Below are 13382 nucleotides of genomic sequence, written 5' to 3'. Positions count from 1 at the left end.
CTGAGTTGGCTTGTGTTGCAAATCAGGAAAGCAGGTGGCTCATCGCTTTTTTTTTTTTTTTTTTCCCCGCCAGTACTCGTCATGGATGGAAATGGCATCACAAGGCTCTTTCAACATGAATACCAGCCTCATACCGATGCTCCGACCTGGTCGTGAACTTCTCGGTATCTTTGGCAAACAGACGTCCCCCTGAAAATGGCAAAATGTTTGAAATCCCTCTGCTAGATTTCCTCTATGCCATATGAGAGGAGGAGGATTTTTTTTCTTCTCCCCTCAGCATTAACACTCCCCAAACCTCACCTTTTATCTGGTCATTTAAAATTCATAAAGTGTGACTCAATGATTACTTTTACACATACTGCCTTTGACCTCCTGTCACTTAATTATCATAAAGCTGCGCAGAGGAGAACGAGCCATCGCCTCCTCTTTTGTGCCACTGTAATTGCATTCTTAATTTTTGGAGGTGAGGAATACTGATACGACAGCTCAGACCTGATATCACAGGAGTTACATTGTTGTGGTGGGAGGAGGGATGGGAGGGCTTCTACTGAAAAACAATGAGAGTCAGTCCAGTAAAAATCTACCCTACACCAGAGTCTGCACATACAACTTAATCATTTGTCATGAAGAGGCAAAAGTGTGGCCTGAAGGTTGACTTTGTGGAAACCAGACTGATTGAATTCTGCATCCACGTCGAGTTTGTTACTCTGAGTATGAACCCGAAAATCTGTCAGTTTCCCTGTAAATTTTTCTCTTTCAAGAGTGTCTCTGCAAGATATGTCCTCCAGTAGACGTTACCCAAACAGGTGCTGTTATGAAAGGTCGTAAACATTCCTCCATTTTCAACTTCCTATTCCTGTTCTTAACATTCCTATTTGTATTTCCCCGAGACTCAGTTGAAGCAACAGTCATGACAGAAACAAACAAGACTAAGGGTCTACACCGTGCTAGCAGCTCTGTGAGGCTGTATTGTGTGAGGTACAGTGTTGCTTTGAGCTAAATATTAGCATCAGTATGCTAATAATGCTAATAAGTACGTATAATGTTCACCAGTTTGACATGATAGCATGCTAACATTTGCTAATTAGCACGAAAAGCAAAGTAGGCTGGTGGGATTGTCATTAGTTTTGCAGGTCATATATCAAAGTATTGGAAAGAGCCACTGCCACTCGAGAGCACAAGGTAGAGGAATTAAAGGATAACTGACTTTCACTGATCCTTGTGTAGCCACAGTGTTTGTTCCAGGTGGCTAATTTCTCCACTTATTTTTAGTCTGATTCAGAGACAAGAATTTGAAATGTTTCATGTAAAAATCACTTTTTGTGTGGAGAACTGTAGGAGGCTCGCGCAGTTTGCCCCGATATGTTGTTTTGCGCAAGTCCTTGTTTACCTGAATTTCTATAATGAAGCTGGCTAGTGCAAAGTTAGCATGACCCATTGAACCACAATGGCCATATATTTAATGGGAAATACACCAGGTTGAAATCAACCGAATTCATCTTTAACGTCTGTCCAAAAAGTAGCTAGATTTGTCGCTAGGCTCTTTTGTGGAAAAAAAAAAGCTGAAAGTTGCCATTCTTTTAATAATTTTGTTTATGACCAAATACCATCTGGTCTGGGATCTTGGTTGGTACCAATGTTCGGCCCAGATCATCTGGTAATGTGAGGGGTTTACAGATCCAATCTTAAACCTCCAGAACTGCTTGCATACTCAACGGGGGCCATACCGATAATTTCAAACATGATTGATATTTATGAGTTAAAATCTGGATGATTACGTGACTACTTTCCTAGCAGGACGACAATAGCCAATGAGAGAGACAAATCTACGAGGAGATGGAAGTGTTAGGAGGAGACGGTGTTGCCAAGCAAAGTAAACATTCTAGCCCTTGAGGCTAAGGTTAGCTAGCATACTACTAATGACAGATAGGTCTATTAAAACTAACTCATCTGCAGTTCTCATTGAAGAACAGACATCCCGTGTTGACGGCATCTCCCCAAATCCAGACTTGTTTAGTCTTCTGCTTTTGTTTTTTCTCACAGCAAAGCATTACTAAAGCAAGTAGTTGCACCATGTCAGTCTCCATTTTGTTTACATCTGCTTCCCCATGAGATCACGAGCGATCATGTGAGATGGTGCATTGCTTCCTCTGGCATGATAATCTTAATAATATCCTGTAGTGTGTGATGCGTCATTATTTTCAAATCTTGTAGTGTGTGCATGTTTGAAATTAGAGAGAAGAACATCTGTGAAGTTTCTCATGTGCAACCTGATTTCAAAATTGGTTAGGATGTTAAAACTCCTGTAGTCTGATCCCGGCTTTACATACAGTATTTCTCTTCATAGATCTCAGTTGGCTCTCTTGAGAGACTGTTTAAATGTCAACACTGAAGAGTCCAGTGACTTGTCAACAGATTTCTTTCTTCCTTGACTGCATCTGAAAACAACCATATATCTACTCATGTTTCTTTTTGTACTCTACTGAATATGCAAAGAGTTTTCTCAGACCCTCTCTGCCTGGCTGCTGAGTAGCTGTTGTGTAACAAACTGTTCTGTAGGGCTCTTCAGTTGTTAAAGAAGTTTGAAGAAGAGTTTGCTTTCAGTTTCGTCCTCTCATATATTCCCCGCATCAAAATGGTACCTCTCAAACAGTACAGCTTGCAGCGACCATCAGTAAATCCTATATAACCTTGTCAAGGTCGAGCTTTTGAAGATAACAAGATTCCGTTCTGATAGTCACAACATAGATAAGAAATATACATTTTATAATCAAATATTGATTTTTTTTCTATCTTGTTTTCAAGTGTTTGACATCAAATTGACTTTGCAGGACAGCAAAGACTCATTTATCCAAGACCGGGAGGCAGTTAGAGCTGAGTTTAGTGGGAAATACTAGAATAAATGAACGTATTTGATTTGATTGATAATAATGAATACTAATCATATACTCATAGTCCACAAATTTAAACTCTATTGCCCAGCAGGCAGCCAAATGCATGTCAAAGGTCTTGTGAGAGATATAAATAAATATATATGATTTTGTACAGCTTATTTGATCTACCCTGATCACTAAGATACATGTCACAATTATTGTATGTCTCATGTGGCTCTGCTGGTCATCATGAAAAATGATTGATTTGGTATTTTGGCACATAAACAAGGGACATGTGATGCTGGATCAATGAAACCGTCTCTGGATTAGTTTATTCACTATTCATCCAGAAAGGCACTCCCACTCCCACCTAACAGCCATCTTTAATTATTACCTGCATCCATCCATCCCTTCCTCTTCATTCTTTCTCATTCTCAACAAACTAAACTGACTTTCTCACCACCTCAAGTGTTATTTCATACAAATATGTTGTAAATAAAAGTGACCTTTTCCACAAAGAAAGTTTTACAGAACAGGTAGACTTCTGTCTGTGTCACACTTCATCTAACCCTCCAGTACAACATTAGAAAGGCTCTGAATTGTAGCTGGTCGTTGTTGGTGTCGGCTTTCATGCAATTCAACGTCAGCCATGGCAGCTAGCTGACTTCTGACTGGTACTAGGAGTCAATATTTACATTGTGGAATTCTAAACAAAATCTGGTCCTGTTTCCCTGAAAAAAAATCCCGTCTGACTGTGTGTCTGTGTGCATTTGTGTATTTAGTATACTGGAGACTATCATATGTACTGAAAGAACACTTCTTTCTGAAAGAGACTTCTCCAAACCTCATTGACGCTTCCATGAAATGGTCCACCTACTTTGATATAATCATTTATAATATTTTTTATTCCGTAAACAAAGCAGAGTACCAAGATCCACAAATGTAAGTGGCTTAATCTCATATGCAGACCCTCATTCCCAAATCAGAGCTTTAGTGTCAGTTGTACAGCGTGATTCAACAGGTGGAGCCTCAAGTGTAGAGGATTGTCCTGTGTCCAAAAACAATGATCCCATTCCTCAAATCTCTGGAACAACACTCCAGAATGGCTACATGCAGTGGTTTTTCCATCTTTATCACTTCAAGCAGTTATAATTTCAGATCAACCCTGTAAAGATGGTCAGACGTTCCTGTATAACCCCTTCAATGTAAAAGTGTTTAGAGGATATGCTGAAAAGAACAGAATTTAACAATTCTGCTTGGTTGGGATTTAGTTTCCCCCTCAAAGATAGTGTATTTAAGATGTAAGAATTGTTGTCCATCTAAAAAAATATATATATTCAAACAAATATGAAAGAATACCATCAGAAATTTACAATAAATGTAAATTAATGATTAATTTTACTTCTTTCATAATTCTTTTATGGTAATAAATCCCTGGAATCTCAGGAAAAGCATGATTTACTCCCTGGATGTAGCGATTTTAAAATCACAGTAAAACCTTCAAATCCAACTGGTTCTTCATTGGGGAAAATGGTGTACGCACAGTATCTTTTCATTGTCAAGCATCTTGCTAGCCAATGTGCAGGCATTGAATAATAAACTGGACGTCCTCTGTGCCCGCATCAGTTTCTAACGAGATATCAGGAACTGTAATGTCCTTTGTTTCACCGAAACTTGGTTAAATCCTGGAATACCAGACAGCACCATTCAACCAGGGGACTCTTTTTCTGTATACTGATCTGACAGAACAGAGGACTCTTGCAAGACAAATGGAGAAGGCATGTGCTTTATAGTGAATAAGGATTGGTGTGACAGTGGGAATATTAAAATGTTATCACATTTCTGCTCACCTGATCTGGAGTTATTGTCAATCAAATGCAGACTGCACTTTCTACCAATGGAATATATAGCAGTCATTATCACAGCAGTCTACATCCCACCACGGACAAGTACAGAGGCTGCCCTGTCGGATCTTTGCAAACAGCGATCAGCCCCTACTGTAATCAGATGAGCACTGTGTTTATAAGTAGATGATGAGAAGGAACATGTGAAGAGTGAATAGGTGCACACATGAAATATCTTTAGAGTATTTTAGCTGTCAAAAGAGTGCAGGGAGGGGAAAAAAAAGAACTGCAGCTTCGAGTGCTTTGCTAACATAACCAGGCGGCGCTAGGGAAATGGTAATGTAGCCTCCCTGGGTAGATATGGTTTATGTCGAAACAAGACTGTAATCAAGCATGAGGACAGGGTCTAATTACTCATCTCCCCCCTGTCTCTCAGAGATCACATCACTGCACATGAATTACAGGCTTCATGGTGACCCGTCTCTGTCAGGGGCAAGACTCACTCTGACAGCACCTGGGTTACACACACACACACACACACACACACACAACTGACAAATACACATACAATAACACTCTTAAGTTCCATGTATTGTATATGCAGAAATAGAGTAGGCTGCACTGGGGATGTAGTGGAGCGTGAATCTAAGTTTAGTCTATTTTTTCCCCACATATTGAATTTAGTCTATGCATTGTTGCAAGTATCAATCTGATGCAAATGATGTAAAAGGAGGATAATTTTAAGGATAAAATAGTTGTTGCAGGACATCCAGCAGCCATATTAGAGGTCCTCATCATCTGGGAAATGATAGCTGTAAAGGACTGAGAGTGTCATGAAATGTACAACTTGACCATCTCAGCAGGTTCGCTTCTGTGCAATAAAGAAGTTCACCTCTTACCCCACTAGATCTCTAAACATCAATGTTTATTTACAAAGTATAGAAAGTTAAAGTTATGCATGTAGGTACACTGACAACATCTAAACATCTGATGTGCATTGAGACCTGAGCTAATTTAACACTGTTTTTGTATTCTGATCCTTTCTTCTAAAATTAAGCTAATATACATGCATATGCATTAAAGAAAAGGATTTGTGGGAAATATAAAGACTACATTTTTGAACATGATATGGAGGAATTTACACTGACAGCATAAAATGTTCATCCTGACCGTATCTGCAGAATGTTCACTGTCAATAGGTGTGATTCCATCCACCTCTTTTCTTTTCTTTTACATAAAAAAACATGAGTGGAAAATTTTTGGAAAAAAAAGTTTTGACCCTTGGCTGAAGTGTTGCTGTATGGACAAAAGCAAATTGCAACAAAATGCAATGAAAACAGAAATAGCACATAAGTCATGATGTACATAAAGCATGTGATTTAAACATCCTCTGAAGCTTTGAAAACGAAACGAAACAGGACTCATTGACTTTTTCGATGTTTAACTAAACACATCCTCTTCCTGGAACCTTACCCACGTGTTTTGGTGCAAAACACAATATGAAGGATACATGAACTCTGGTCTCCAGTGTCAAAGTTCTGAGCTTTGAATACTGATCTCCTCTGAATGAGCCATTTAAGGATGTTGCACCTTCTGGATTGGAAAAAAAAAAACATTGTGGGATTCAGGCAGCCATAACGTTTTCTCCAAAACATATCGGCAAATTAGTTGCATATTAATAGATATATGAGATAGTATTGTGCATTTAGACAATGTAAACTTGTTAGATAACAATTAAGGATACATCTATCCAGCGTTTAACTTACAACATTGGTGATGTTTGTGTTCGTAGGCTTCTTATTCTTTCAAAACATATTGCAACAGCAGATGACGCCATTCAGTATGGTGGTGGTAATGGAGCACTATAAAAATTCAACCACATGCCCAGATGTCATTTTTGAGACATTTATGTTCCAAATTTATCTGACTGAAATGTCTCTTTAAGGCATTTCTAAGCAAATGATGATAAACCACAGAGATTAGAAAAGAGTGGAAATGTCACTCCAAAATAGCTGCAATGTGGAAGCTTGAATAGATCCACTTAGCGAAACAACCTTTTCCAAGAATCCTTATTTGACTGCAGAATAATCAGCGGGTAGAGACATTTGCTGCATAGATTTTTCTCATGTGGCTCAGATAAACAAGTGTGTTTATTAAATCTAAAACAAATAGTGAACTGACAGTCACCTTTATTCTCAAACATCCTTACACATATGGCTACGCACATGTAAGCAAAGTCACAGTCAGTGGTATACAATCATTGGGAAGTTATAACAGATATAGTCCCCCTTTTCCTGGATTTATGGTCAGTTAGAAATAAAATAAAACCAGCAGTGTTGAACCATTTTGCCTCAGGAACAGCTTTACTTTTTATCCATCAAACACGAACCCAGGCTTTGCATTAGTGTCAGATTGTTGATTGTTGCTATTAGCGTCTCTTTTTCCTGTTCTCTGACGAAAACATAATCAGGAGTGAACAGAACTCCTCATGCACAGCCAGTATTTTCAATCAGGTGCTGGTCGGTCGCAGGAACATCTTCAGGTGAAGATCAAAATTAACCACTGCACACAGAAAAGAAAAGAACTCAAATCCTGTGTTTCATTAAGTCCATAAGGTTCAATTGTAGTCTTATGGACTTAATGAAACACAGGATTTGAATTCTTTTCTGTGACATGAAAATATTAAGTTATATCTCTCTCTACAGGTAATTTGGACCCTTAGGGAGAGATGAGCCACTAGGTCCCTTGACACTCACCCTTCCCATTTAGTGGTGTGGAGGGACAGCTGTAGGACTGATAGTCTATTCTTTTAAGGAAATTTAACTCATCCTATTCAATAAGTTGTTCACGGGAGTTTTTTTTTTTTTTTTTTTAATTATGTTAAAATCATGTAAAATGGTGTAATTCTTGTAACTCTGTATAGCATTAACCATGCTTTGTTGCATCAATGCTCATCTTTGAAACACTTTGAAAAAATGAACACTGTGATAATTAGTTGTGAAACCAAGTTGTATTTCACACCTGTGAGTACTCATGTAATTTTGCTGAGTGAACCTGAAGAAGCTACAAGCGAAACGTGTTGTTCGCTCCTAATAAAGTCACAGTAAAGTCATTACAGTGTGCGTGGTTAATTTTGATCTTCACATAATTAGGAATGACTTTAAGTCATTATGTTTTAAATTGTGCAGTTGATGGCTGTCCTCTGACCTCACCGAACATTAGCAAAACACAAAGGTGCAATAAACACACTAGTATTTAGCCAAAAATAAAAGCTTTGCAGCTGTTTCACTACTCAAGTCTTGGCGTCATATCAGAGGTCCATTAAAGAGCTGGCCACATGTAAAAGCCTATTAAAAAATAATAACTCGACAAAATGTTGCAGTTTCTGAATTGTATATGGTGAATTGACTGCTCGCTAAAACCCTCCCCTGACAAGTGATGGTTCAGTTGTAGCTTTGCAACTATAATGAGGCACAGCAAGCCTGTCAAACTTTGGATTTCTATGCATGTTTAAAGTTAGTGCACATTTTAAACTTCTGTAGGGTCTGTAGGGTCACGTCTTTTTCATTAACTTTCCAAAACCAAAAGCACAAGTAGGGATGGATTAAACAGCATGTTGCTCTAACATAAGCTATAAAGATTAAAATGTTCAGCTAACTAGTTTATTGTCTCCATAGTAATCTAACCCAGAGTCACTCCCAAGGCCAAGGAGCATTTCAAACTACATTATTTTGTGGGGTTACAGGTTTTGTTAAAAAAAGCCCCATTCACAACTAGTGCATCCACTATGTAGTATTTCCCAACTGTATGAGAGCTGCTCCTGGATGCTATCAAAGTGTAGGCTAACGTTAGCAGCTTTACCCTACTCTTTATTGGATTTGGGAAGTTTACAGTCCAGCAACCCCAGTTTAAATGTGTTATTCAAGATAGTGTTATGGTTGCCAAACATATTGGTTAGTATCCTAAAAGCCTTTTTTTTTGTAATGCAACATAAGTGAAACATACTGTTTGAAGTTACAGATCATAAATCTAACCTCTATTTTGCTTGTCCAAGTAAGCAGTTATAGGGTTGTAAGAATATTAAGGACCTCTTTACAAGGTTCTCCTTTTTAATTGACTCAAGGTTCTTGAGTCAGCTTGAAACATTAAAAAGTCACCTGCAGATGGCCAACTAACTCATAACTCAATGAGTGAGACAAACCACGGTAAAGGACGCCTTAATAAATGGACTTGTTACCAGTGAAGTGCTGATGTGGTTCTTCATTGGCTAGTGCACTGGCAAAGAAGGAATTGTTGGATACAGTGTTTAAATATTGGACTGCTCTTTTTTCCTTTTGCACTTCTAATCACCACATTTTCAACAACCTGCACCAAATTTTCAGTTAATAAACAGATGTCTATAATTTGAGAAGTAAAAAAGAGAAATAGGTGCAGCTGTGGCTCAGGGGGTAGAGCGAGTCATCCACTAATCAGAAGATCAGTGGTTCGATGGCTGTGCCATCAGTGTGTGAATGTGTGTGAATGATTAGCAACTAATGTTGATGCAGCTTCTACTACAGTAGTACTCATCACCCATTTAATGCTGAAGAATATTTATAGTATAGTATTTTACATTCAATTAAGCATAAAGACATTTGGGCTTAGTATCTACTGTAGGAATAATATCTGATATCACATGTAAATGTTTGTGCAGACATGTGTTATTGGAAACATTTCCCTGACAGCTGTTGAAAAAAATAAATACACAGATGTCCACACACACACACACACACACACACACACACACACCCGTAGCCCTCCCCTCACTTCCCTTGCTGAGATTGATTTACCTTTGTGTCCCAGGCCTGTCGTTATCACGGGCCTCTCAGACAGGCCTGCTATGATAGCTCAGGGAAAGTGGGACGGAGGTGGCAGCAGGCGCATGATGGAGAAGAGCTTCTTATCACCGATGGAGAGATCAATCATTCTTACACTGAGAGAAAGAGAGGGAGGGAGAGAAAAAGAGAGAGGAGAGTTTGGTCTCTTTTTCCTACCTAAACACTGTAAGAGCTTAAACATCATTACTGATAAAAACAGACTGTCGGGCTCATGTATGATTCCATAGTTCAGCTTTACCATAAATCTGCTGTGGCCTCAAAATGATGCATTTTTCACATGTAACGTTAGAGCACATAACATTAACACAACATGAACAGTTGCAGGAAGGGATCGAGTAGCATTTGTCCAGCAAAGCATTAAACCATTTGCTGTAGTGACCAGAGCCATATCTTCAGCTAATAAATTAACTTACTGTAGGTTACAAGTTATATCCTCCATAATCTTTTTAAGGCTCCAGTTGTGGACATTTGAGAGGTAAGCAACAGGGATCTTCTGCTGAAGATTTCCTGACCTTTTTGTTTGTTTCAGGTGGTTCTACTAATTTGCAGTTTTAGGTGCTTGTGATAGTCATCATCGTCTTTGAATCTGGTTCCATACAGCAGACTGCACAACTTTTTACAGTGCAAGCATTGCATTTTTGTCAGATCTTTGACATTTGTTCTTCTTCACCATCGCTGGGTTTCAGCCACTGTGTTTTGTTAACTTAAGGATACATTGCAAGCATTTTTATTGTTACTGTGGATCACCCCACTAATGCAAACACAGCAGAATTGTTGCAAGAATTAATATCGCAAAATTATTTATTAGCTCAAATTTAGATAACAGGAGAAGCAGGACTGATAGAGCTGATGGTTACACCAGCAAGCAGGATCCAGAACATGCTCAGTACAGTTTATAGACGGAGGTAAATGTGTAACAAATGACAAATGAATTGGCCATTAGTCTGTACAGCAGCAGGATTCCAACCCAAAAGCACATATGGCACTCCATGGCCAGCACTCTGGACAGCGCTTTTTACTTTACTCACCATTATTTCCAGCAATCTGTGCAATCTAATTGATTTTCAGCCCAGGTGTTGACTGTGTGAAGGGTTTTGACAGATTTACAGTCTTCCTTATTCATATGTGTGCTGTTCCTCTTCAGCATGAGACGCTCTTTATGCAGTGTGGACAAACAATTCATGAACTGACCTATCAAGTCTCTTTATATGACAAGCATTAGCCTCATGTAGTGTTTTTCCCAGTGAAACATGTCAGAATATGATAAAGATAGCATATCCCCCCTCTTCTCACCTGTCATAAGCTGTACTGTTTTCCAGGCTGAAAGTAGCTGTCAGATAATAGCGTTTAAGAGCCTGACCAGTAGTTAAATCATGAGCAATTTCTGTCTGAAATCACTGTGATCTGAGAGCTAACTATAGTGCTATGGAGACATAAGTATCCTCATACAACATAATGACCATTTAATCTATACAGTGCATGGACCTAGCAATTTCACTGATTCACTATGACATATGATGTAATGCCACATAAAATCTAAGCTTTGTTGCAGTTACTCAAGTCTAAAGTGAAGGCATTATTGATCTTGTAATTTCTGGACAGTGGATATACTAAATGGCCCTGTTTTCTATTTAACTATAATTATGGCTCTGGTTTGCAGGGGGAAAGTAAAAGTCTATTGACAGAACATTGTATTATTTCATTATTTCATTTTTTCTACAATGTGTGGAAGCAATATTCAGTAATACTTTGAGTTGTAGCCACTCAGTTAAGTTTTAATTATTCTTTGTAAGTATAAAATATTATTAGCAAGCATTTCTGCTCCTTGAATGTTAAAAGTCCAGGGAGTGCTTTGTTATTTGTTGCCAACGCACTTTGTTAGCTTGGTGCAGTTGACTCAGTTCCACCTACCTAATGCTGGCAAACAATGAAAGCCCACCAGTGACACATTTGGAGATACACAATGAAGAGGCAGATGGCCTCTGCTGATGACCAGGATGTTTGTATGATATTTCATCTGCAGCCTTTCTCACAAGCTAATGGAATCTTTTCTGAGGAAGACTTTCTGGATTTTAAAGCTGTGATGTTCCCCAACAGCTTTTTCAGCTTTTGGGACATATACGCTATTGTTAATTTTTTATCCGTGCCCTTGATGACTTGTATGTGTATATAGGTACCTCTATATGTCCTTGTTTATTCCATAAACAATAGTCAAGATAATTTGTAGCCTGTATCTGTAGCACTGCCCATAAAGCCTGTCGCTGCCCTGCTTGTCTCACTCCAAGTATAGACAGTCCCGCATTTAAAGCCAAATGATTGCAATTTGGGTCTTATTTTCATATCTTACACCATCATTTCTATCAGTTATGACTACATTATACTCACCAAAGTCATTTCAGAGATCTGGGAACATGGAGACATTGCTGCATCAAAGTCCTATTGGCCAAGAAACAGAAGCTTTTGGACGATCATTCAAGTCAGTTTTATTTATATAGCCCCAAATCACAATAACAAACTGCTTTACAATCTGCACAGAATGTGACACCCTCTACCCACATGTCCCTGTTTGGACGAAGAAGAACAAAATTTATAATATTGTAAGGACTTTGTAATGTGAAAATGATATATAAAAACCTTTTAATGTCAGTCTTTGGGACAGCATCCATGAATAAGAAGAGAGAAGACATTTCAGCATTGAGAAATAACTTCAACACTCTCTCGCCCCCTCTTCAGATTTTGCTGCAGATGAATAAGACCAGCTTATTGTCCAATATTGTTTCTCACTGTCAGTGCCGCCCAGCTGTTTATGCAGTCTACAAACATTACTGTGCTTTGAGAGTTGGAGCCAAATGTGGAAGGACACAACGCCCAAGGGTGATTTGTTTAACTTTGAAAGGTTCTTTGGTTTGTGTTAGATTTGCTGGGAGCTACGCAGCAGCAGATCATCTAGCCTGTTCTCCCAAGTGGGTAGCAGCCAACAGAGCCTGGGCGATGCGCGTGGGTAGAGAGGAAAAAGATAACCCCACCAGGGACTAAACGACAGTCCTCATTTAGACAGCGCCAGGCAGGGCAGCCATTTAACAACACAGAAACAAAAACTCCATTAGATAATCTTTTTTTTCCATGTCTCCCTCTTTTACCCTCTTGGGAGTGTAATGTTGTTCTCTAACCAGCAGAGAATGAGTTAGATGTATCTCATGAATCATATTAGAGCGCCTTTAATCCTCTAAAGTGAGGGTCTCGGGAGGGTGAGGTTGCAGACGAGGAAGCACAAACTAGAAGTAGATGAAAACAGATGGGGAGGGAAAAAAAGCCTCACACTAAACCAGGTAGAAGAAAAGATAAGTCTGCAGAGCTGGGGTGCTGTCCTGCAAGCTGTCAATCTGCACAGCTGGATGTTGCCTTTTCCCTATGAGGTTATGGGTAAAGAGAGTGTAGATAGGACTGCTTCCTTCCTTCCTCATCCATCCCTCCTAATCCAGCCTAAGCACTTAACCAAAGAGGTGCGGTGGAGATCACCTGGGTCTGTGGGGGATCAAAGCCGCTTCAGCGAAAATAAGAGAAGTCTTGAGGAGGGAAAAGCTGATGTAACAAGAAGAGGTAGATTAGCATTAAAGACTTGACAGATGCAAAAAAGAAAAAAAAAAAGTTGCCAGGGCTTCAGCAGTAATCTTCACCGTGAATCACAGCGCTTCTTGGATTGCTGCTAATGGCAGCTATACCTGTGTAAGTACCCATCAAAGTAAGCATTGAACGAAAAGAGCAGTTATTTCATTTACCTTTCTGAA

At 39.1% G+C, this 13382-nt stretch overlaps 1 protein-coding gene and 1 long non-coding RNA gene across 4 annotated transcripts in view; one reads left to right on the top strand and one right to left on the bottom strand.

The window, feature by feature from the left end:
* adarb2 (adenosine deaminase RNA specific B2 (inactive)) overlaps positions 1-13382 on the top strand; it is a 377105-nt gene that overhangs the window by 156556 nt on the left and 207167 nt on the right. The window lies entirely within an intron of this gene.
* Positions 4928-12028, bottom strand: LOC122972205. 2 transcript variants are annotated; one of them, XR_006399684.1, is made up of 4 exons: positions 11980-12028; positions 9547-9689; positions 6484-6579; positions 4928-6310 (listed from the first exon to the last, which is right to left on the bottom strand). It is a non-coding gene; the product is annotated as an uncharacterized LOC122972205 (long non-coding RNA). The 2 variants fall into 2 exon arrangements; XR_006399683.1 differs by lacking the exon at positions 11980-12028 and adding an exon at positions 10623-10743.

The sequence above is a fragment of the Thunnus albacares genome, chromosome 21, assembly GCF_914725855.1.
Source record: "Thunnus albacares chromosome 21, fThuAlb1.1, whole genome shotgun sequence".
NCBI lineage: Eukaryota > Metazoa > Chordata > Actinopteri > Scombriformes > Scombridae > Thunnus > Thunnus albacares.
The sequence above is the reverse complement of the archived record's forward strand: the minus strand, read 5'-3'. Positions and strand labels throughout refer to the sequence as shown.